Source organism: Sarcophilus harrisii, chromosome 3, assembly GCF_902635505.1.
Source record: "Sarcophilus harrisii chromosome 3, mSarHar1.11, whole genome shotgun sequence".
In the NCBI taxonomy this organism is placed as follows: domain Eukaryota; kingdom Metazoa; phylum Chordata; class Mammalia; order Dasyuromorphia; family Dasyuridae; genus Sarcophilus; species Sarcophilus harrisii.
Window position 1 is genome coordinate 206,236,531 of NC_045428.1, and position 27,940 is coordinate 206,264,470.

Sequence of the window (27,940 nt, forward strand, 5' to 3'; positions counted from 1 at the left end):
GGTTTGATACTTTCTATATAATTTCCTGAAGTCTCACAGAGGACACATCAACTTTAGCAAAAACAGATTGGATTTCTGACCTATAAAGTACGTGGCCACAATGTTATATTTCCAGGTGGGATATTTTAGTTCCTATATCATAGTGTTTTATTTTTAATTAGGAAATTTCCCAAAGTAGATAATAATTGGCATAGTGGAAAATTATGATTAAAAATTTGCATGTAGGTATTCATTTTAGAGATAAACATATATTTACAGTAGAAGCTAGAATATTTATTCTTCTCAAAGTAAAATTAGCTTGCCTCTTCCCTTTTCAACACAATTTTTTAAAAAAAGGCTAGTGTAGTTGATAGAGGTAAGCCTTGGAGCCAGGAAGTCCTGGGTTCTATTCCTATGATACATTGTTATTGACTCATCATGACCCCATTTGGAAGTTTTCTTGGCAAAGATACTGGTGTGGTTTACTCATTTTATAGATGAGGAAACTGAGGTAGACAAATGTTAAGTAACTTGTCTCAAGTCACACTGCTAGTAAGTGACTGAGGCCAAATGTGAACTCACGTTTTCCTGACTCCAGTCCTAGTGCTCTTACTACTTCATCACCTACTTGCCCCATGCACTTTGTAACTAAACTTTGCATATCATCAGGACCTTAGACAATGGCCTGCACATACTAATTTTTATTAAATATTTCCTTAATTAATAAGGAAATAATTCTTTGAAAAGTGAATCTTGCAACAAATAAGATAAGTTATGATAACCAATCTAAAGGCCTTCTTGACTAAGTCAACCACTTGTTTGAGTGACATCCAGATATAGCCCAAGATTAAGTGCAATTAAATGCAAATGCAATTGAAGTAGAATAGAGGTTTTGGTCATAGCCATTAGCAGAGGGTCAAATCAGTTGACATATGGGAGTATTGATGTGATCACATTGAGAATTTCTGAGAAGTAATAGGTCATAAATAAACCCAGGATGACAGTAACCGTTGCAAAAATCTATTAAGGAACAGATGATATTAGGTTAATTAAAGCAGGGTTTGACCCCAGTGCCCTAGCAATTCTGGCCAATTACTTGGAACCAAGTTAAAATCTCTTGCTGTCAATTTACCAATCATTGACCATGGCCCACATGTAGTTCTTTATTTTCTAAACTAAATAATAGCATATTATTTGCATTTGAAATCAATGTCAAGCCAGCTGCTTAATAATTAAGCAGAAACTTAATGGTCAATGTAATTGAAGTCAATGAATGATGTTGGGAATAAAATAGTTATCATATTTTCAAGATTGCTATACATTCTCCCACACACAAAAAAAATAATCACAAACAAAAAGCCCCTTACCGAAAACCCCTCAAAAAAAAACAAGCCACTGACAATTTGGTTTTCAGTGGAAGATAATTTTTATAAATAATTAGTAATAAGATAAAATTAAAATATGCAAACTTTGAATTTTTCTTTGATAAAATATTTTACTAAGAAGAATTATATAAACTAATTATAAATCTAGATAATTTCTAAAAAGTTTCATGGATATGCAAGAGTATATGGAATAATGATTAATTAAAATTTTTATAATAATTAATTCTATTGGAATACAGAGAGAAAACTTTGGCAAACAGATTTAAGAGACTTGAAGAGAGTCACATAGCTAGTAAGTGTGAAGCTAGATTTGAACTCAGGTCTTCCTAAAACAAGGCCCAATGCTCAGTCCACTATAACACCTCCTCTTCACCCAGACATATTAACATATCCAATTTCTGTGTATGTACATGCATGTGTGTTTGTGTGTGTGTGTGTGTGTGTGTTTCAAGAAAAAGTAACTTTTACTAAATAATGGCAAAAATCTCTCCAATTTTACTTTGACAATATTCTTTTTTATCTTTGGCAACAACAGAATTAGGATATTCTTTATGTAGATTACTTGAATCAGTTTTAAAGGAAAATAAATATGCTAAGAGACAGATGTTGTGAGGGTATAAATTCTAGCATTTGGGGAGACCATCTGTGCAAATGCATGGAGATGGTCTATAGAATGTGGTGTGTAGAAACAGCAAGCTGACCAGTTTATTGGGAGTACTGCTAATGGAGTAATATATAAAAATATTGGAAAGGTAGTTCAAGAGAAGTTGTGAAAAGCTTTGAATGTTAAAGAAGGTTTTGTATTTGATCAGAGATGTCATAAGTTCTTTGTAGAGTTTAATGGATAGGGGAGTGGTAAGGAGCTTTAGGAAAATCATTTTGGAAGCCACTACTGAAATACTGAAGGAAACAATAGCTATAATAATAACAATGATATTTAAGAAAAATAATACTTTGTGATTATTCAAATTATATTTATTAATTCATAGGAAAAAAAAAAACCCTTTGCTTCATTTTTGCTTTTAAGAATGTAGTATGTGAATATAAATGGAATTGGAGTTCTAAGAGGCTTTGGAGGAGGATGTGTACCCTGGCAGATTGAGGATGTTAGCAATGAAAAGAAAGTGAACTTTTGATAAGAAATTCAGAGTATCAGGGCAAGGACTTCTTTGTTATCACTAATTAACATTTGTTAAGTATAAAGTGCATAATAAGGAGTTTCTGTTACTTTGGAAAAACTCCAGACTTCTAATTAAGGAGCTTAATGGCTCAGAGATTTGAGTAAGAAAGGAGAACAAAATGATGATATTAAAAGGAATACATACAGGAAATTAATTAAAAAAAAACCCACCATAGTCTTCTGAAAAAAAAAAGTAGGAAAAGTCCAAAGGAATATACAAAGCAGAACAAAAGACTATTCTCAGAAACGTATGTTCTTCTATTTGCTAATTCATTTCCATTACTTAAGAATGCTTCTTATGTAGCAAACTACATACATATATGTGTGAATATGTGTATGTTCCACACAATATATATCATAGCATATGTTTTGTAAAAAAAAAAGTTTTATAATGTATGTTCTGATGTGAAAATTACATATTTATACATATAACTCAGGATGACCAGATTAGTATTATTAGATAAGTATCTATGTTAACTGTACCTATCTAAGCAATCTATGAACTTGTATATTGTTTTCACATAAACATATATATATATGTTTATATATATATATATATATATATATATATCTTCTTAGCTTTCGAGATCCTCACATCCTCATAAATAAGATAGGAACATATAGGAAGTCTTTCTTTTTTTTTAATATTGATATATTCATATAGCAGTTGGCTTATTCACCTCTCATTCCTTGTCCTTACTGTATGACCAATTTAGCTACTTTTCTAATGAAACAGATCCTTGATTGTGTCATTTCTCTCATTTATTTCTTAGGGAATGGGCTACAGTCCACTTAAACTCACTGTATTTCTTTATTTTTTCCCCTTAGATGTCTTGCAAATTTGCATCTTTGGAGACTGTGATGTTCCATCATTCTTAGATATATAGCATCACTGGAAAAATTAAAAAATCCAACACATGTGTATATTATTCTTACACATCCTGGACATTTACATTCTTAATCATATGAACATTTACATCCTGTTTTTATCATTTTCAATCCTCAGATATGGATTGAAATCCACCCATTCAATTCATGTATCATTGTTTAACACACAAATCTTGCTGTTTTAGAATCTCATAGAAAACATTCATGATTGTTTTAGTATCCTATAGATTAGTGACATTTTAGCTTAGTGGATAAAGAACTGTTCTTTGAGTTAGGAAGACCTGGGCTAATACATACTAGCTATGCAACCATGGACAAGTCCTTTAAGCTTTCAATGGCTTAGGCAATTGTTTAAGATCATAAGTTGCAGAACAACTATTTGTCTGGACTGGTGGAGAGTTTTTTCCCTTTTTTTCACTGGGAATTTCCAATACTGATGAAATCATGGGAATTCCCTACATTAATAATTTATATATTAAATCATTAATATATATCAAAAATACATGCTTAATTGGAAAAATAAAAAAATGAACATGGTGAAGAAATACTTCCTCATATTAATTTCCCCATTTTTCATTGAAATAGCTAAAATGTTGACAGAATTGATGAGAAACATTGATATTTAATTAAGAAAATCTTAGCTTTTCTTGCTGAATTAGTATTTGTTGCAGATAAAAATACAAAGTAAAGATTAAAAAAAGTACAAAAGTATTTCTAAAAGAATGATTAAAATATTTTCCTCTAAACAGTTTTGGTAACTCTTTTTATGTTTATTATTAGCTTATTATCATTATTATAGGCATAAACTGCCTATAAATTTTTTTAAAAATTTAATAATATTTCAGATCACTGGCAAATTTATGGATATTGTAATTCAAAATAACTTATGCATTGTACCAATGTCTGATATCTTAAGACTGACAAGTATAGAGCCTTTGGTTTATATAATATTAAGTGTTTGGAAATTCATTTGTTTGAAAAGAATTAAAATGATCATCTCTGACATTTTCTGATCGAAGGTACCTTATGTTTTTTTTTTTTTTAAATTATAAACATTAATTAGCCCCTTGGTTCGATACCAATTTAGTATCACTCTCTACCAGCTGGACAAATAAAGAGTTGTTAAGTATTCCCATTCTTAGAAATCTTGGCAAACTTTTCACACATAAGTGTTCTCTTTCTCCCCAACTCCCACTCTCCCCCACATATGTAGGCCATTCCTAATTCTCAACTTTAGGTTTATTTAATTAAACTCTTATTCTTATTCTTATTGGTTCCATATATCTACCTCTTTCAGGATTGCAATTCATTCAGTTATATCCTGATTATACCATAGCCCAGTGAAAATTTTCCTATTGTAAGAGGTTTAATCTGTTGGCTAAAATGAATAAAAAAAACAAAAAACAAAACTAGGTTCCTCTATTTTGTTCAGATTGAAAGTTCGAGAACTCCTTATGATCTAATCCTATTTTGATAAGTCTGAGAGCTTTTGTTCTGTTCAATTTCCAATCTGAACATTTTGCTCTTCCTTTGGTAATCTGTTAGCCTGCCATATTGATACCAATATTATTGCAGTCATCCAATTGATTTACTTCACTGAATCTCAGTACTTCTGAACTCAAGAAATCTTCCACCCTCAACTTCTGCACCATGGTAGTTGGCTGTAAAATGAAACATATGAATTTTCTGTAGATTTTAATTTGTTTTAGTGCATTCTCCTATCATTGAATCACTGATTTAGTAAATATGCAGTAAGTGTACAAAACATTGTGATAAGTACTAGAAGAGTTACAATGTGTATTATATATATAATATAGAGAATATAAAATCAGCTCCCCTCTATGATACTATCAATTTTGTAGGGGAAAAGATTCAAATAAAAACAACTACAATATACAATATTGCCTACTAAAACATTAGAGTGTCATAAAACCAAGTGTTATGTGGATTCTAAGGAGTAAAACCAATAGCAACAACATAAAGATTTCAGCAAAAATCTCTAAATTTGAAGGAATTCCAAAGTTATCTTGTTATATTAGATCTGAACATGAATCCCAGCTACAACTTACTTGACAAGCAAAAATTCAGTATTTATTCTCTCAATAAGATAGAACTGGTTACTATCTGAGGCAGCCCAATTCATTCTTGGACAGCTCTAATTGTTGGATAAACATTTTTCTTACATAAAGCTTTTTACACATATAAGTTTTCCAATTCAAATAAAAAGATTATGTTTAGGGGTATCTAGGTGATGCAGTAGATAGAGCACCAGCCCTAAAGTCAGGAGGACCTGAGTTCAAATCTGTCTCAGACACTTCCTAGCTGTGTGACCCTGGGCAAGTCACTTAACCCCAATTGCCTCAGGGGGGGAAAAGATTGTGTTTATTGTTTCTTTATGTGCTGGGGTCCAGAACTATATTATATGTTTTGAAAAATATAAGAGAGATATAAAATATAGTCGTCATGTTCAATGAACTCTCTTATTGGGGAAAATAGAGCATTCAAAAAAATGAAACAGGACCAGCTAGGTGGTGCAGTGGATAGAGCACCAGCCCTGAATTCAGGAGGACTTGAGTTCAAATTTACCCAGATCCTTAACACTGTATAGCTGTTTGACACTTGGCAAGTCACTTAACCCCAATTGCCTCAGCAAAAAAGTGAAACAAAACAAAATGAAACAGTAGAATAACAACAGACTAAAATATGATATGATTATAGATTGAAATGAAGGCTTTAGAAAATAATTTTCAGAGGAGATTAGAAAAGTGAGAGCCCAGTGTGGAAGGGAATATTAGGAAAAGCATTCTAGAACATAAAGGACTTGAACTAAGTACTAGGTGGTGGACAGATTGGGTGTGGTATAATGGATAGAGTAGCTGGGCCTAGAATCAGAAAGATTCACCCTGCAGGAGTTCAAATCTGGTTTTACATACTTGCTAACTGTGTGATCCTAGGCAAGTCACTTAACCTTGTTAGTTTCCTTATCTGTAAAATTAGCTAGAGAAGAAAATGAAAAAACAAAACAAAACAAAAAAAAAAACAAACAAACAAACCAACAGCACTCCAGTTTCTTTGCCAAGAAAACCTCAGATGGGAATATGAAGTTCAGACATGACTGAAAATAACTGAACAAAATAGGATAGAGTCAAAGTGCATTCAGTGGTGGTTATGATGATGCTGAGATGTAGGAGTAGGAAATGAAATGAAAGGCATTTTGGTAACAGTAAAATGAGATTTTGAATTCTTAAATGGACTTTTCCTTAAAATAATCAGCAGCATCTATTTAAAACCATCAGTAAACATCATATGTAATGGAGACAAACTGCAACCATTCCCAATAAGATCTGGAGTGAAACAAGGTGCCCACTACCAGCATTATTTAATATTGTTTAGAAAAGTAGCTTTGGCAATAAGAGCTGAGAAAGAGATTAAAGGAATAAGAATAGGCAATGAGGAAACCAAATTATCACTTTGCCAACGACATGATGGTATAACTTAGAGGACCCCAGAGATTCCATAAAAGTTATTAGAAATAATCCACAACTTTGAAAGTTGTTGGTTATAAAATAAACCCACATAAGTCATCAGCATTCTTATATATCACTAAAAAATCCAACAGTAGAGTTACAAAGAGAAATTCCAAAAGAATATAAATATAAAATTTAGGAATCTATCTGCCAAGGGAAAATCAGAAACTTTATGAAAAATTACAGACCATTTTTCACACAAATTAAGTCTGATCTAACCAATTGAAAAATATTAAATGCCTTGGATAGGGGGAAAATATAATTAAAGATGACAATATTATAAACTAATCTATTTATTTAGTGCTATACCAATCAGACTCCCAAAAACTATTTTAATGACCTAGAAAAATAACAACAAAATTCATATGAAAACAAAAGGTCAAGAATTTCAAGGGAATTAATGAAAAAAAATCAAATGAAGGTGGTTACTGTACCAGATCTAAAATTATATTATAGACGAGTTACCAAAACCATTTGGTATTGGCTAAAGAATGATTAGTTGATCAGTGGAATAGGTTAGGTTCAAGGGATAAAACAGTCAACAACTATAGCAACCTAGTCTTTGACAAACCCAAAGACCCCAGCTTTTGGGATCAGAACTTACTGTTTGATAAAAATTGCTGGGAAAATTGGAAACTAATATGGCAGAAACTAGGCATTGATCCACACTTAACACCGTACACCAAGATAAGGTCAAATGGGTTCATGACCTAGGATAAAGATTGAAATTATTAATAAATTAGAGGAACAAGGATAGTTTACCTCCTCAGACTTGTGGAAGGGAAAGGACTTTATGACCAAAGAAGAACTAGAGATCATTACTGATCACAAAATAGAAAATTTCTGATTATACCAACTGAAAAGTTTTGTACAAACAAAACTAATGCAGACAAGATTAGAAGGGGAGCAAATAAACTGGGAAAAATATTTTTACAGTCAAAGGTTCTGATAAAGGCCTCATTTCCAAAATATATAGAGAATTAACTCTAATTTATAAAAATCAAGCCAGTCTCCAATTGAAAATGGTCAAAGGATATGAAAAGACAATTTCTCAGATGAAGAAATTGAAACTATTTCTAGTCATATGAAAAGATGCTCCAAGTCATTATTAATCAGAGAAATGCAAATTAAGACAACTTAAGATACCACACACACCTGTCAGATTGGCTAAGATGACAGGAAAACATAATGATGATTGTTGGAGGGGATGGAAAACTGGGACATTGATGCATTGCTGATGGAGTTGTGAATTCAATCCAACCATTCTGAGAGTAGTTTGGAACTATGCTCAAAAGTTATCAAACTGTGCATACCCTTTGATGCATCAGTGTTACTACTGGGCTTATATCCCAAAGAGATTATAAAGAAGGGAAAGGACCTGTATTAAAGAATGTTTGTGGCAGCCCCTCTTTGTAGTGGTAGAAACTGAAACGAATGGACCCATCAGTTGAGAATGGTGAATAAATTGTTATATGAATATTATGGAATATTATTGTTCTGTAAGAAATGACCAACAGGATGATTTCAGAAAGGCCTGGAGAACTTACAAACTGATGCTGAGGAAATGAGCAGGACCAGGAGATTTATATATTCAACAAAAAATATGATGACAGTTCTGATGGACCTGGCCATCCTCAGCAATGAGATCCCAAATATTTCCAATGGAGCAGAATGAACTAACTAGTTGCCAGAGAAAGAACCTGGGAGATGACTAAACCATTACATTGAATTCTCAATCCAATTTATGCCCACCTGCATTTTTGATTTTTCAAAGAATTGAATATTTCAGAGTCTGATTCTTTTGTACAGCAAAAAAACGGTTTGGTCAGTATACTTATTTGTATCTAATTTATATTTTAAATATTTAATATCTACTGGTCATCCCCTCCTGTTGGGGTAGGGGGCAAGAGGGAAAATTGAACAAGAGGTTTGGAATTGTTAATGCTGTAAAGTTACCTATGCATATAACCTGTAAATGGCATTAAATTAAAAAAAAAAAAAAAAAAAAAAAAAAAAAAAAAAAAAAAAAAAAAAAAAAAAAGAGAGAAATGGTAGGTTTAAACCTGATACCCTTTTTGGGTATGGAAAGTTGTATTATAGTTTTATAAAAATTGTTAAAATAAAAAAAAAATTATGTCTTGGGAATAATCCTTTGCTTTAGATAAAAATATTTTTTTAAAAAATTTTTCAAATACTTTTGTTTTTCGAATAATTATTTGCCTTTTTACTTCCCTTTAAAAATTTTTTAAATAAACTTTTCCCAAATATATCCCCCATTAAACTTCTATTTTGGAATGTCTTACCTTTTTCCCCAAATTCAATTCTTGCACCTGTGGCTCCAAGTATCCATAGCATGCACAGTGGCCACACCATGATAAACTATCTTGGTAGATGGACTAAACCAGATTGAGGGTAACAGATGACTGTAATGCCAAAGTTCTCTTTTAATGGGGTGACCAGTTCCTCCATTTGTCCTATTTTGTAATTTTGCCTTAGGTTATGACAGTCCCCTCTTAATGGTTGAGATAAAGGTTTTATAGACATTCCTTAATGTCATTAGAATATCAGTAACCTCCCTCAATCAGGCTATCCCCACCTAGGTCTCCTTCCATTATGTCATTGTTCTTGTTATTCCATAAAAGGCTTGTTGTCCTGATCCTCGGGGATAGACTCTTTGACATGATAGTCTCTTCTAGCCCTGGGATCAACATGGATCCCAGTATTTCTCTCCATTTAATAAACTTTTGAATTGGTCTCTAATCTCTGTCTTGCTCAGTTTCTTTGGCATTACATGACCTCAAAGCAATCTGTGAGTTGAGGGGGGTCTACCCCATGAATATGAAGACTTCTCAAGGTGTAATGCGTAAATGAGAACATTTTGTTCCTGCAGCCATGAAGGCAATAGGCCCTGCTTGATTTGGAGCTTGATCAGACATTGAAGACGCCAAGATTATCCACTGCATCCAAATCATCTGCTGTCCTCCCTGACTTTTCTCTTGCTAGTAGATTTGGATTACTCTAGAAGAGAGATGAGGCTGATCACTTTCTGCAACTCTGATTCACTTAAATACAATTTATTTATGAGTCAAGAGAAAGCAACCAGTGATGTAATTGTTCCTCTTGAAAACAAAGGATAAATGAAAACAAAAAATATAACTAAACGAAATATACATACACATGTCTATGAATACACATATATAAACATTCTATTGCTGTATATATAGTATTATTGGCATTCATCAGGATCACCTATTGAATATTTTCTTCCCATTAAAAAAAAACACACATTTCAACTACTTTGGAACCTTTCTATGCATTTAGCTTTAAATTTCATAGAAGTTTATAGATAAGAAGCTTTCATTGTGTTTCTAATACTGACATTCTCTTTTACTAACATGTTGAGTTATTAATTCTAATTTTTTTCCTTTATTTCACAATATAGTTGATATGTATATGTAAATTTTTTTTCATTAAGATATAATGGAATTAACTTTGTGCTCTTTTAAATTTCTCATTTTGTAGCTATATGTGGTATATAATCTCAGAGATATTGTATTTTGCCATAGAGTTTGTGGATTAAATCTGCAGATATTTTTATCCACCTCCAGATGAAGATTTTCTAGTTAGGGAGACCTTTACAGAAAAGCAGAGATGAAAGTTATGGGAACATGTCTTCCCCTGTGTGTACTACTAGATCTCTACCCTGTCAGTAAAGTGTGTATAGATGTTTCCCAAAGTCTTTCAAAAATCTTTTCAATAGTCATTTTGCCCAAGTCTCTTAGGAGCCATTAAGCCTAGTTTTCTGAAACTCTACAGCCTGTTTAATCTCCACACTCTAGCCTGTCACTAATTCATTTTGTGTCAATTCATCATTTTTTCTCCTTGAGATTAATCATTCTAAATATAATTTGAATAGACAGAGGAGTAAAAAAAAAAAAAAAAAAAAAAGGCACAAAAAAGCATTAGTTAGGGTAATGAAAATAGATTTAAAATGTTGCACCATTATATATTTTTTTGCCCAAATTTCCAAATGTAATGACATTTGTTGATAGTTGTAATGCTGTACAAAGTAATTTCCTTAGAAAAATCTGTGAAGCAGATATTAGAAGTAGTATTAGTTCAATTTTTGCATATAAAAAGATTGTAGCTCAGTAAATTTAGGTCTTTTAATCACAGATTCAGAACTCTAAATGACCTCATAGACGAAGTCCTATTACCTCATTTTATAGATTAAAAAAATTGTGACAAAGGGAAAGTAAGGGACTTGAACAAAATCATACAGGTGGTAAAACTCAGAATGGTGGAATTTGAATTAAAGTACCTTTGACTCTAGAGTCAGGATATATGTCATTGTACCAATGAACAAAACAAAGTATCAGTTGTAGGTCTAGGAAATAAATCTAGCTTTTCTGAAGTGGGACTCTTACCAATTCTCTAAACCTTCTTTATATAAAGAGGTGAAGGATTGCTTGTAAAAGTGACCAAACAAAAACCACCAGAAACTTCAATATTGGATTATACATATAATTATTTTCTTGCTCTAGGATGATATATTTTTTCATTTTTATAATAGCTTTTTATTTTTCCAAATGCATGCAAAGATAGTTTTCAACATTCACCTTTATAAAACCTTGGGTTCCAAAATTTTCTCCCTCACTTCCCACTGCCCTTCTACCTTAGGCAGGAGGCAATCCAATACAGGTTAAACATGTGCAATTCTTTTAAATATATTTTCATATCCATCATGCTGGGCAATAAAGATCAAATCAAAAGGGGTAAAGATGTGAAAAAGGAAAAAAAATTACAAAAAACAATCTATCTCCATAGTTTTCTCTCCGGATGCAGATGGTTCTCTACATCACAAGTATATTTGAATTCCTTTGAATCACCTCATTGCTAAAAAGAGCCAATTCCATCATAGTTGATCATAACATAATTTTGTTGCTGTAGGTTCTCTTGGTTCTAATCAATTCACTTAACATCAGTTCATGTCTTTCCAGGCTTGTCTATAATCAGCTTGCTCATCATTTCTTACAGAGCAATAATATTCTATTACATTCATATACCATAACTACTCAGCTATTCCCCAAATGATGGGCATCCACTTAATTTCCAGTTCCTTGCCACTACAAAATAAGCTTCTACAAACATTTTTTGCACATATAGGTAGGATATCTTTAATGAATAGGAGCTATTAAGTGAGACAATTTCCTTGACAAGCTCCATGCCCTTTTGGTCAGGATAGTTCATGGAAAATATATGATATAAGAAACCTATGGCTTGCTTTTGTACACAAATGGAGAGGTAATACAATATCTTCTAAAATATTGTTTAAAATTCTGATGTAATACAGTTAGTTCAAAAGATGAATATTGCTCTGTCTTTCAACTACATCTGAAGAAGAATTTCCATAGAAAAGCAATCAAGTATGAATAAATGGTTGCTTTAACAATCAACATGGACTAGAGGATATTGTTAAGCTCAACATAAAGTATACTATTATATCTAGTCTTAGAGATGTTGCTTTAGTAGTTTTTAGAAAATTAGATGCTGAAATAGAGTGTGTAATATTGCTCTTAAAAAACTTAATGAAAAATACAATTTTTTATTTTGAAATTGAGAATATATTCTCAATATTCAACAGGAATATTCTTTTTAATTTGCTTCTTTGATATATATCTATATCTATAACTTTACCAGGTAGTACTTTACCATAAATTGAAAGGTTTTTAAACTTCATATTATGTTTGAATAAGCAACTCTAACGTATAAATCAGACATTACTACAAAAAAAATTCACATTTTTTTGTTGAATGATAAAATGAGGGAAGAAAAAAAACAAAAACAAATCTTCAAATGTATTTCTCAAGCTATAGACATGTAGTCATAATCATTTGGTTTAATGAGGAAAGCATATAGTCTCATGCAAAATTATCTGACATAACCATTTATATCAATATCATATACTCAAAATAGAACTTCCAGTTTTATTTATAATTACCTCTCCTTGGGAGAGTAAAGTATCCAATATTTTCTTTTTTAAAGGTCATAACACAATTTTGTGTCATTTTTCAGATTTCAGATATAGTTCCTTGATGAATTTTTTTTTGGTTTTTACTAATAAAATGTGGTGAACTTTAATGCCTTTGAAATTTCTAGAATCCAAATAAGTGGCAACAACATTTTAGAATTTTTTTGGCTTTTTGTCATTTCACCAAATAGCTTTAGCTTTTCCTGTGATTCAGTAAGTATTGATTCATTTCCATTAAATTTTTAAATTAAATCTCATTTCATTTTTCTTGGGAAAAAAATTCAGAGAAGGTCTAAAAGCATACTGTCCCACTCATAGTCTAGTAATAATACATGATTCATTTTCTGTTACTTATTTGATGTTAAGGTAATAGTAGATGCTACTTTGGAATTTTTAGAAAGATAATTGTCAACTCCTTTACTTTTTTATGGAACAATCATTTTCATAATGCTTTATGAAACCATCCTCCCAAAAATACAATTTTGTTCAAGTTATCACAGAATCTTAAAATTGCAAAAGTTCTCATCAATTGCCCCAACTCATCGCTGTATTAAGAATGCTAATGAAGTTTGCATTCAAGTTTTGCTTGAAAACCTTGAGGGAATAAAAATGAACTCAAGTAGTTCATTCCAATTTTAGATAGCTCTAATTATTAAAAGGCATTTGCTTATGTCTTAAATTAATTTCTCTGCACCCTTCTATTGCTTTTAGTACTTCATTCTGAGAACAAGAAGTGCATTTTCTTTTTCATTCCCATTTTCAAATGCTTCAAAACAGCTATCATGTCCTTCAAAAATCTCTTTTCAAAACTGCAGATTCCTAGTTCTGTCAACTTATTTTTAGACTATGAATAATCTTGAGCTCCTTCATAAGTCTAATACACCTATTCTGAAAGCCCCATAATTAATCAACAATATTTTTTCTCAAAAAATTGTTCACTCAGAACTGAATTCAATGCTCTGTGTGGTCTGATCTAAGCAGACAACAGAGAATTTTCACTAACATATTCCTGACCTCTCATCACATCCCTCAGTCACACATTACTATCTCATACTGAGCTTGTGGTTGAAATATCCAGTTTTTTTCCCAAGATAAATTGCCACTTAATCATGCTTTCCCCATCCTACAATTGTGAACCTTATATTTTGCACCCATGTAAAAGTTCACACATATTGCTATTATATTTTTTTCTTATTAGATTCAGTTCAGTGAACTAGCCTATCAAATTTTTTTTTCAATCTTCACTCTCTTATCTGATGTATTAGTTTTCCCTCCTAGATTTGTGTCATTTGCAAGTTTAAATGAGGTCTATACTTTAAAAAACTTCAGCAAACTCCAGCATAGATTTTTGGGATTCTATTAGATAAATTCTTTAGAATTGACATTAAAGTCTCAACAATTACTCTTAAGATGATAATGTAATTGATTCCAAATCTCTGCCTTGTCTTATTGTTTAGTACAAAGCTTATAATATATATATATATATATATATATATACATATATATATATATATGTATCATTTTATTTACAAGTTATATGCATAGGTAATTTTACAGCATTGACAATTGCCAAATCTTTTGTTCCAATTTTTTCCCCTCCTTCCCCCCATCTCCTCCCCGAGATGGCTGGTTGACCAATACATGCTAAATATATTAAAGTATAAATTAAATACAATATAAGAATACATGTCCAAACAGTTATTTTGCTGTACAAAAAGAATCAGACTTTGAAATAGTGTATGATTAGCCAGTGAAGGAAATCAAAAACGCAGGCAGACAAAAATAGAGAGATTGGGAATTCTATGTAGTGATTCATTGTCATCTCCCAGAGTTCTTTTGCTGGGTATAGCTGATTCAATTCATTACTGAGTACAAAGCTTCTTAAATTGTTTGTCATTACCCCATATGGGGTCATGTAACTGACTGTAAAGTTACCAAATATTTGGCAACAGCAAAAGGTATCAAATATCCTGTTAAGATTTAATTCTCTCTGTAAAAATAACCAACTTATCCATCTCTTTAGAATGCAAATTTGCTTTCATCTTCAATAAATGGTAAAATTATATGTATACCAAAAATTGTTTCAAGATAAATTTCTTTATTAGTTACTATCAGTTAATGTTAGATCTGTATACCTATTTTATATATCTATATGCCCAGGGTCATATAAAAATTTCTTAGACAAACAGGAATTGTGAGTGGAAAAAATTTAAGAAGGTCTGGTCTAGTCCACATAATCTTGTTTAGAAAATATTATGTTAAATCTTTTGCTACAGCCTATAAAGGTAGACAGATTACCTCTATACAATTCTCCTGATATGTTAATTTAAACCTACAAAATCTAATCTAACAAATTTAGATTAATCGAATGTGACATTTTCATTTTGAAGGTACATTATTGTCTCTTTGTGATTTCTGGTTCCACGTCTAGTTCTCTTTGCTGTCTTTCTATCAATATTACTTCTTCTTGACCTACTTTGTGGAAATTTTATTCATGTTCCATTTCTTTAGTTGAAGTTTACTCCAATGCTTTATTCTAATCCTTCTTCTCATTTTTCCCCTACACATTCTTTCTTAGGTGTCTTAGAGGATAGAGTCAAGAAGGTCTTAATTCAAATATAGTATTAGACACTTAGTAACAAGTGACTTTGGAAAATTTACAATATATGCCAGTTTCAGTTTCCTCCTCTGTAAAATGAGGTTAATAATAAGTTCAAATGATATAAGGCTTGTAAAGTGCTTAGCAGAGAGTCTGGAACATAGTAACCTCTGTGTAAGTGCTAACCATTAAGTGCTAAAATCATATGTCAAGGGCTAAATTATCTTCTTTATTCTAATGCATCAAAAATTTACAAATCCCATTTCTCTACCATGATTTGGTTTTATTATCAACCATCTATTAGACATTTTATGTCTCATTGCTCATAAAGCTAGGTGATTCAGTGGATAGAGCACTGGGCCTGGAGTTAGGAAGCTAGATTCAAAATTCAGTGGCCTCAGACACTTACTAGTTACAGGTGTGACTTTTTAACAAGTCTTTGACCCTATGGATTTTAGTTTCCTTACCTGAAAAAAGGATGCATTTGGACTAAATCATTTCTGAAGTCCCTTCCTATTCTATGTCTGTGAGACTATGATCACTATGGAGATATTGCAATCTGTGTTGCTGAAAGTGACACAGATTGCAATATCTCCATAGTGATCATAGTTAACTTCATTGTTAGTGTTTGTGTTAACTTCATTTCTCCTCATTGGAGTACTGAAATATTAAACTCATCTAGTACTTCCAAATAAGTTCACAATTATTTTTTTCTCATCTATTGAACCTTTTTGTTTGTTATTTAGTCATTTTTCAGTCGTCCAACTCTCCATGACCCCATTTGGGGTTTTCTTGGTAAAGATACTAAAGTGATTTGCCATTTCCTTCTCCAGCTCATATTATAGATGAGAAAACTGTGTCAAACATGATTAAATGACTTGCCTAGGATCACACAGGTAGTATACATCTGAGGCCAGTTTTGAATTCAGGAAGATTAATCTTCCTGATTCCAGACCTGGTACTCTATCTACTCAACCACTAAACCACAATGTCCCTATTGTACCTTATTTGGTAATTAATACATTTTACTTTTATCAAACACACACACACACACACACACACACACACACACACACAATTAAATTGCAAAGGAACTGGGGTTGTTAGAAGTCATAATGAATAGTGCATTGAGCCTTGAGACCTGGATTCAAATGCAGCTTCAGACACTTGCTAATTGCATGATCCAGAGCAAGTTACTTAATCTTAATCTGCCTTAGTTTTCTTCCAATGTACCCTCCAAATGGTTCAGAGATGACATGAAAGAATTCAAGGAAATTCTCTTGTAGCCACAAAACTTTATTAAGGCAAAAGAGAAGTAGGCTAGTCTCAGAGGAGAAAGTTGAGGTCTAGGAAAATAGCTGAGAGGGTGGTAAAGCTTTTAAGTGGATTTTTGTAAGACAGCCAAGTTGGCTGACTTATGGAACAGATAGGAAATGAAGATATGGGTCTGTGTCTGCTTTCAAGAGTGAGGTATGTAACAAGGTCAAAGGAATAGTTGGCAGGTGGGGACCAGGGTGCATAAAATAGCTTGCTGCTTACTGAAAGGGATATTTTCTTACACCCTAGGGTGTTGCAAGAATGTGTCACAAGGCCCCTAGTTAGCTTAGAAGGGGATTCTGATTTAGGAGCATCTGGGTGAGGGCTCTGGGATCCATCACTCCTTTATAAAACTGGGATAATAATAACTATCTCTCAGGATTTTAATTATTTTAAAGTGCTAGCAAAGTACTTTGTGCATACTAAGATACAACCACCCCCTTCATGCACCCCTTTCCACAAACACACATATATGTTTATATATGTGTGTATATATATATATAATGTGTAATATTTATGTTTTATCAATATTATCAATAAATATTATTCCCTCAAATATTCTTAAGGGAAAGGTCTTAGCAAACACCTCTTTATATCCCTAAATTACTTTTTAGATGCTTAGTAAATGTTTAAAATTGATTGATATTAAAGATTCTCTATATTTGTATGAACTTTTTATTTATAAACCTCTTTCATTTACATGAGCTCATTTGATTCTCATAATAATACTGTGAAATTGAATGGACAGTTATCACATTATTTCTATTCCACAATAAAAGAAACCTAGAAATGATAGTTAAGAAGTCATAGGATAACTATTCAAATCTGGGCCTTCCAATTTCAAGGCTTTCTAATTTCAAGCCCAAATCTATTTTTATGCCACTACTCCCTGTTCAAGCATATATGTTTTAACTTTTTGTATTTTCTTATATTCAGTAGCATAACATTCTAATGAAAGATAATTAGAATAAGATACTTTTTATAAATCTCATATGGTCTCCAAACAATTTTTAAAAATACAGGTTTCAACAGTCAGGCAAATTTTGAAGAAAGATTTTACACAAATTATGCCTTATTTTTTTTTACATGTTTATCTTATTCTAAACATAAAAATTAAACCAAGCAACTCTATAACATAATAGAATAGAAAAAAGATGGTACATCAAACTGCAAATCTTTTATGGACAACATGATATTTCTTTTAAATATTATCATTATATTATATATATTGTTGAATATATCATATTATATATATATAGTTATAATAAATAAAGTTATCATGTGACTTTTTTCCCTTTTTTTTCTACCTTTCCATATTGGAGATGGCTACAGTTAGACACAGATACATAAATATATATATATATAAAATCATTCTTTGCATATTTCTATTTATCAGTTCTTTATCTGGATACAGAGAATGACTTCTTCCATATGACCTTTATCATTAGTATGGACATTTATAACAGAAAAAATGACAATCACTCAAAGTTATTCTTAAAACAATATTGTTTCTCAATACGAGATTCTCTGGGTCCTTCTCATTTCCCTCTTCATTATTTTGTGCAAGTCAATCCATGTTTTTCTAAGATAATTGAGTTTATTATTTCTTATAGCATAATATACCACTATTTATTCAGCCATTTCCCAGAGGATGGGCATTCCTAAAAATGTTCAGTTCTTTGCAACCACAAAGAGAGCTGCTATAAATATTTTAGAATATATAGGTTTCCCTCTCCCCTCCCCAACCCCCCCCCCCCCTTTATCCCTAACCACTTTGGGAAACAGACCTAATAGTCTGTTAAAAATCCAGAATATTCATTTCATCAGCATGGGAACTTCCTGGTGTAGAAATTTCCTCTTTTGCAATTAGCATTTTAAAAGATTTTTTTCCCTATTAAAATTTATTTAATTTTTTTTTTTTTTGCAAATTACATGTAAGAATAATTTTAACATTTGTTTTTAAATTGAGTTCAGAGTTCTTTCCTTTCTTTCCTCCCTCATTGAGAAGACAAGCAATTTGATGTGGTTATTTAAACCATATTTTCATTTTAGTCATATTGTAAAAGAAAACATACACTCCTCCCAAAAATAATTTTAAGAAAAATAAAATTTTTAAAAAAGTATAATTCAATCTGATTTCAGACACAATCAGTTCTTTGTTTGGTGTTAGATGGCATTTTCCATCATAGCTCCTTCAGATTGTCTTGGATCATTATTATATTGCTGAGAATAGCTAAGTCATTCATGGCTAATCATCTTACAATATTGATGTTACTGTGTATATTGTACATTTCATTTTGTATCAGCTCAAATAAGTCTTTCCAGGTTTCTAAAATTATCCTGCTCACCATTTCTTATAGGACAGTAATATTCCACCATACAAAATAAAACAAAACGAAATACAATTTTTTCAGCCACTCCCTAATTGATAGAAATACTCCCAATTTCCAACTCCTTGACACCAGAAAGAATCTATTATAAATGTATTCATACATATAGGTCTTCCTCCCATCTTCCACTTAATCTCTTTTTGGTTACAGATCTAATAGTGGCACTGCTAGGATCAATAGTTATACAAGATTTTATAGCCTTTCCAGAATAATTCCAGATTACTCTAAGGAATGACTGAATCAGTTCACACCTAATTCATTAATGTCATATTTTTCTCATATCCTCTCCCACATTTGTCATTCTCCTTTTCTCTTCTATTAATCAATCTAGTAAGTATGAGAAAGCACCTCAGAATTGTTTTAATTTGCAGCACTCCAATTAACACTGAGTTACAACATTCCTTCATAGGATAGCTATGATCACTTCATCAAAAACAATCCATATTCCCTGATCATTTATCAATTGGGGAATGGTTCTTTTATAAAATTGACTCAGCTCTCTATAAGTTTGAGAAATGAGGTCTTTATCAGATAAAGCTGTTTAAATTTTTTTTTCCTCACAATTACTCTCACTAATTTTGTTTCTCCCTATTTACTATATTCTCATTTCTTCCACCTTTTCTCTCCTCAAAAAATTCCCTATCCCACAATCTACTATCCCCTCCCACAATCTACTCTTCCTTTTATCACTCCCTTCCCCTCCCTTATTTTCCTGTGGGTATGATGGATTTATTCTTCTTTAAGTTAATTCTGATGAGAATAAGGTTCATTCACTTTCCCTTTCTATCTCCTCCATCTTCCTCTTTTCTGCAAAAGATTTTTTTCTTGACTCTTTTGTGTGAGATAATTTACCCCATTCTACCCTTCACTTTCTCTTTTTCCAGTGCATTCCTCTTCTTCATCCCTTAATTTGAGTTTTAAAAAATTATCATTTTTCCTCTTCAATCCACTCTTGTGCCCTCCTAAATGCTCTAATAATGAGAAAATTCTTATGAATTAAAAGTATCATCTTACTGTCTCTTATGATTTCCCTTTTCTGTCTATCTTCTTATCTTTCTCTTGAGTTTTGTATTTTAAAGTAAAATTTTCTATTCAGCTCTGGTCTTTTTTTTTTTAATCAAAAATGCTTGAAAGTCATCTATTTCATTGACTATCCATTTTCTCCCTGAAGGATTATGCTCAATTTTGTTGGGTAAATGATTCTAGATTAGTAATCCTAGCTCCTTTGCTCTCCAGAATATTATATTCCAAGCTCTTCAGTTCAGTTAGTAAAAGCAGTTAAATTTTGTGTTATTCTGACTCTTGTTTCTTTATGTTTATAGGTTCTTTATGGCTGCTTGCAATATTCTCTCTGTATCCTGGTAGCTATAGAATTTGGCTAAAATACTCCTTGGAGTTTCCATTTTAGAATCTCTCTCAGGGGGTGATTGGTAGATTCTTTCAATGTCTATTTTACCCTTTGCTTATAGAATACTATTACAGTTTTCCTTGATATTTATCTTGAAAGATAATGTGTAGGCTATTTTTTTGATCATAGCTTTCAGGTAGACCAATAATTTTTAGAATGTCTCTCCTGGATCTAATTTCCAGGCCAGTTGTTTTTTCCAGTGAGATATTTCACATTTTTAAAATTTTTAATTCTTTTGATTTTATTTTATTGTTTTTGATTTCTCATAAAGTCATTAGCCTCCATTTCTTCAGTTTTAATTTTTATGAAATTTTTTCTTCAGTGAATTTTTATACCTCCTTTATCATTTGACTTATTCTGTTTTTTAAGGTGCTATTTTTTTCAGAATTTTTTGTCTTTACCAAGCTGTTGACTCTTTCCCTCTCTGATTTTCCTGCCATCACTCTCATTTCTCTTCTCAATTTTTTCTACCTCTACTATTTGTTTTTATAATCTTTTTTGAATTCCTCCATGTCCTGAGATCAATTCATTTTTATTCCTGGAGGCTTTTTTTTTTTTTTCCTGTGGTTTGCTTATTTTTCTAATTTTTTTTTTTGACTTGCAATTTTTATTAAGGTGAGGTTTTACTTCAGGGTGCAGGGTATACTGTAGCAGGTTTTTTTTTTTTTAATAAGGTTTTTTGTATTTGTTTTCATACTACTTCTAGGGACTTGTATGTTTTCAGTTCTTCCAAGGTGGTGTAATGGAGGGAGATGTGTGTTAACTACTCTTCTGGCTTATGCTCTGGTTTGTGAATGATCAGAAACACTCTTTTCTGCCCTGTGATAGGGTTTTTGCTCCACTGAATCTGCAACCTCTGTGATACTAGGGCTCCTCCTTGCCTTGGGACTGCCATCCAGGATTATGATTCAGATAGTATAGGCAAAGGAACGGAGTCCTGTCCACAGTGCAAGGAAAGAGACTCCTGTAATAGTCTTCTGATCAGTTCTTCAAATTTTTTACTGCCTGTGCCTGAGAGCTTTGGAAGTAGATGTGAAGCTGCTGATATAGTCCTCAATTCCTGCTCCTCATTTGTTGGTGCCTATTCTGTGCCAGCTTGGCTTGTATTGTACAGTCTCACTTAAGGTGTGCTATACTTTTTCTATCTACATTCTAAGTTGTCTTCAGAAACTTTTTTTTTTTCAAATTGTTTCACCCTATCCTTTTGTGGGTTCTACCATTTTAAGAACTGTCTTGTAATTTAAGAACTTATTATTTAAAGATGTTTGGAGGTATTTGTGGATGAGCTCAGACAAGTTTCTGCCTTTTCTCTGCCATCTTGCCTCTGCCTCTGGGCTGGATTAGCACTTTTCAAAAACTTATTCTTATACAGTTTTAACTTACAATTATAGTAGGTCACTGAGAAGTAAACTGATTTATCCCGGGTCACACAGCCAGTATGCATCAGAGTCACAATTGGAACTACTATTTTCCTGATTTTTAAAGAGAGAGAGCTATCTACTTCATTATATTGGCTTCCTTTCTTTTTATCAGACATAACTATGTATAATATCAAAAACTTTTTTTTTGGTTCTGAATATAGGAGATTAATTTGACAACCAAAAATCACATTTCCATAATATCAAAAAAAAAATCTACTCTAAATATAGCAACACTGTCATCAACTTGTGAAGACTCAAACTCATCTAGAACAATGTAGAACTTCTAGTTTTCAGTTTTCAATTAAAAAGCTTAACAGCCTAGAGTGGAAGGCCTAAAAAGGATTGTTTATCTTCCCCCAGACAGAAAAGTAGTGAAAGTAAGGCAAAATGGAAATGATAAGCCCCCAGTCAGATAAGTAAGGAGAGTTAATGAACTAGAGAAGAATACCATAGATAAAGCACTGTGCTTTTAAAATATTAACAAAAGCAATATAGAAAATTCACATTGAAAACTAAGTTTTGTTAGTATATTTAAAATGACAGTTTTCTTGTGCTTAATTTGGCAAAATTTGAATTTAATAGGCTGTAATTAAAAATAAACAGATACAGAAATTATTAATTTCCTCATAAAATTACAAATTATCTTTAAGGATACTGACTCCTAGCCACTGTCTAATTTTTATCTGCAACCATATTTGAAAGACACAAAAATGTACAAAGCTACTTTATGCCTTCTTCAATTTGCAAATACATTTGAAGATATGATGATTAATTTGAAGTCCTACTGAAGAAAGTGAACAGGTCTTCGCCTGTCTCTGTAATTAATGATTGTAGAAAATATAATCAGTATAGGTGACATTGAAAGGGTTAGTCCATCAACCCTGGGCTTCTCTCTCCCTGTTTTTCTAGAACCATGAAAACCTTCCTTACAGGAACTCCCTTTAGAAAGCTATAAAAATATATCTGAATAATGTGGTATGTAAGTTAAAGTCATTAAGTAATCAAATTTGGACACTGCAGATGCTTCAGACAGGTGTGTTCAGTCATGGTGGTAACTTTCTTCTTGCTACAGGTCAGAGGTTAGACCTCAATAGCAAAGTCCCATATGTGGAAGAATCTTTGTTAGGGAGAGGAAAAAAAGAAAAAAAAAGAATGCTGTCTTCATGAAAATTTATGTACTGCAAAAGATAGCTGCACCTGCATTTAGTTGTTCTTATTAAAAACAGGTGAATTTTATTGCTAGGAAAAGAAAAGTCAACTCTCTTAAGTTCTGAATGAGAAGCATGCAGGAGTCCCAAAGGGATTTGTAATATATCAGAGGTGTGCTGCCTAAGCAGATGATTGAAAGAAGGTTTTTCAATCTGTTTAGAACTTGGAAAACAATTTACCAATAGTTTCTCCTGTTGGTCTAGAGTTTTACCCCCAAAGTCCCATCTTTTATTTTTAACAAAATTGATACAATTGTCATTACTAGTGTATTTGTATATTCTTATTATTATTATCCCTATTAATATTAGGGAGGCATGGGAAAATTCACAGTATGGAAACTCCTCTATCAATTTGTTGGACTATTCATGCCAGAAGCACTGAGTTTAAGTTATTCATGCCTGGTAATTCAGTCATATCAGAGATTAACCTTGAACCCAATTTTTTTGAGAATTCAAGACTGACCTTCTATCTACCATACTATGTTGTCTCTCTCCCTCTGTAATAGAAGAGAAGTTAAATGACTCAGAACAATATATAAGTTCATAAAAATTATTCTATTTTTTCTGAGCTTTGGTTGACCAAGTGTTATTTTCTGTGTTAATTTAAATTGAATTCAACAAAACTGCCTTAGAGATTCATCTCAGAAAGGGAGATGAAAACACTAAAGGAAACAGAAAATCAAATCAGATTAGCAGGTTTCTAAAGGGGCTCACTTGAAATAGATATGAAACAAGGTGTACACAAATCCATCAATATGGGAGGTATTACACATAATTACATAAGCACATAGCAATATAACACAGGCTAGTAGTAATGTAACAAATGACATGAATTAACATGAAGAATTTACACATATCCATAAGTCCTAGAAATAGTCCAAAAGGAACCCATTGTGCATTAGTTCATGTTCCAGGAATTCAATAATTCCTGTAAGCTTTGAAGTAAACAATTTTTCATAACATGAATCAACATACAGAATTATACATGTCCATATGTCCTAAAAATAGTCCAAAAGGAATCCATTGTTCATTAGTTCATGTGCCAAGAATCCAGTAATTCCTGTAAGCTCTGGAGTACTGCAATAGTCTCATCAACAAATTTTATCTCAAGGAAATCCAATGATTCAATTTTAATAGCTAAATATACAAGAAACTTATTCTTTTTTCTATAATAGCTTTTTATTTTTCCAAATATTTGCAAAGATAGCTTTCTTTTCTTTATTGTATCAAGTTTATTTATTTTTAAAACACATTGGTTTATGAATCATGTTGGGTAAGAAAAATCAAGAAAAAGGGAAAAACCATGGGAGAGATTTAAAAAAAAAAAAACATAAAAAAGAAGTGAACATAGCATGTGTTGATTTACATTAAGTCTCCTAAGATCTTTTTCTGGATGCAAATGGCATTTTCTTTCCAAAATCTATTGGGATTGCTTTGGTCACTGAACCTCTGAGATGAACCAAGTCTTTCATAGTTAATCATCGCACATTTTTGCTATAATTGTGTATTAATGTATTCCTGATTTTGCTTGTTTCACTCAGTATCAGTTCACGTAAATCTTTTTTAGGTCTTTCTATAATCAGTTTGATCATCATTGCTACCAAAAAAAGAGATGCTACATTTTTGCACATATGGGTCCTTTCCCCTCCTTTATGATTTCCTTGGGATGCAGACCCAGTAATGGCACTGTTGGGTCAAAGGGTATGCACAGTTTTATAACTCTTTGGGCATAAATCCAGATTGCTCTTCAGAACGGTTGGATCATTTCACAATCCACCAACAATGCATTAGTGTTCCAGTTTTCCCACATCCCCTCCAACATTTATTATTATTCTTTTCCTGTCATTTTAGTCAATCTGAGAGGTTTGAAATGGTACCTCAGAGTTGTTTTAATTTGCATTTCTCTAATTAATAGTGAGTTAAGAGAATTTTTTCATAACTTTAATTTTGTCATCTGAAAAATGTATGTTCTGCAAAGATAGTTTTCAACATTCACCCTTTGCAAAATCTTGCACAGATTTTTCTCCCTCTCTCTCCCTTTCATAGACAACAAGGATTCCACTCTAAGTTAAACATGTGCATTTCTTTTAAACATATCTTCATATTCATCATGCTGCACAAGAAAAATCAAAACGGAAAAAAAAAACCACAGGAAAGAAAAAAACACAACAAAGACCACCACCACCAAGAATAGGTGAAAATCGTATGCTTTGATCCACATCCAGTCTCCATAGTTCTCTCTCTAAATAAGGATGGCTCTTTCCATCACAAGTTTTGGAATTGTCTTGAATCACTGCATTGTTAAGAAGAACCAGATCCATCACAGTTGATCATCTTGATGTTACTATGTACAATGTTCTCTTGGTTATACTCGCTTCACTCTGCATCAGTTTATGTGTCTTTCCAGGCTTTTCTGAAACCAGCCTGTCTCTAATTTCTTATAGAACAATATTACATTATATTCATATAAAATAACTTATTCAGCCACTCCCCAAATGATGGGTATCCATTCAATTTTCAGTTCTTTACCATTACAAAAAGGGTTGCTACAAACATTTTTTGTACATGTGGTTCCCTTTCCCTTTTGGTGATCAAATAGGTTTATTTTGATAAAAATTTGTTTTGGAAAAAACCCCAATATGAAAGAAGTGAATTCTCAAGAAATATGAGCCCTGGTATTGACAAATCTCATCAACTAAATGCTCATTCATTGCAAGGGCTTCCAATAATAAGGCATTTTCCCCCCATTGGAATTACTTCCAAGAGGAGTAAGATAGTTTTCTTCAATGACACTCTTCTTCATGTTTATATATTTCAGTTTTTTGTTGTTTTTGTTCATCACTTAGTCATGTTGGAGTCTTTGTGACCATCTCATGCCAGGCTCTTCTATCTTCTATTGTCTTCCAAAGTCTATCCAAGTTCATGTTTCTTCCTTCCATGACACTATCCACCCATCTCATATACTGCCATCCTCTTCCCCTTTTGTTTTCAAACTTTCCCAACATCAGAGTTTTTTTTTTTTTTTTTTTTTTTTTTTTTTCCCAATGAAACCTGCCTTCTCATTATGTGGTCAAAGTAATTAAACTTCCTTTGGCTTCAGTATTTGACTTTTCAATTAGTAGCCTTTTTTATTTTTAAAAAAAATATTGACTGATGTGATCTCCTTGCTGTCCAAGGAATTCTCAAAAATGTTCTCCAACACCTTGGCTTAGTCTTTTAAAATTATCTTTGAAATGTTAGACATCCCTTATTGAGTCATCTTTAACTTTAGAACAGATTACACATTATTTTCTTAGTATCTTAAAACTGTTAGTGTTTGCATCCATTAATAAAGGACTCCATCAACAGATGAATTTTGGTTCTTTTTTTCTTTTTCATTTGATAAAATAATTCCTTTCCTAGGGAGAGCAGTTGGAGGTGGAAGGTTAATTTGTAAGGGGAGAGTTTAGGGATGAATAAGAATTATTAACATAGAATTGAAAATTAAATCCATTAGAGCTGATGAGATTATCAAGGGAACTAGTGTATGTATAGAGAAAAAAAGATACAGATCCCTGTGGCACATTCATGGTTATCAGGACTGAAATGGATGAAGATCCAATGAAGGCATTGAGAAGTAATGGCCTGACATATAGAAGAAAAACCAGGAGACAATAGTATCTCGAAAACTTAAATTGGAAGAACTATCAAAAATAAGAGGATTTTTGACAGTCAAAGACTGCAGAAATCAAGGAGGATGAGGACTGAGAAAAGGTCCTTAGATTTGGAAATGCAAAGATCATTGGTAACTTTTAAGAAAACAGTTTTGGTTAAATGGTAAGATCAGAAGCCAGAAGAGAGCAGTAGAGAATGAAAGAAAAAGAATTGTACACACCAATTGTAGAAGGTATTTTCAAGTAATTTAGCTACAAAATGGAGAAATATAAAATGAGCACAAGTGGAAATGGATAAATCAAATAGGGTTTTATGGAGAATGGAGGAGACCTAGACGTGTTGGTAGTAGGGGACAGCTGGTAGATAGGGAGGGACTAAGTATTAAAGTGAGAATGATGGAGGAGAAATTTTCTTGGACAAGATTGGATAGAATGAGACCACTTATCTATTAGAAAACTTTGCTTTTGTAAGAAAGGTCATCTTTTTATGTTAAATAGGAATGATAAAGGAGATAGTGGTAAAAGATGAGTGTTGTGAAATGAGGAGATGAAAGAGGATATTCTTGTTGAATGGTCTCATTTTCCCCCAGTGAAATGAGACTAGTATGCAGTTGAGAGAATGGGGGATAGGTGAAGAGGCTTCACCTCTAATCATTTCCAACACTCTAAATATCTCCTCCTCCTTTTCAGCATACTTGTCCCTTTCTGATTATCAGTTTCTTTTATGTGTTATCTTTATTCTTTAGAATATAAACTCCATGAGTGTGGGATAATCTTTCTCATTATATTTGTATCCCCACCAATTAACTTAATACATTGTCTGGAACAGGGTAATTACTTAATAATGTCTCTAAGTTGAATGGTGAAGTAAATATTTAAATACATAGGGGTTACTGATCCATTAGATTATTTTGAAGCTTGAACTATGGCGTTTCATAATATTTCATACCAACA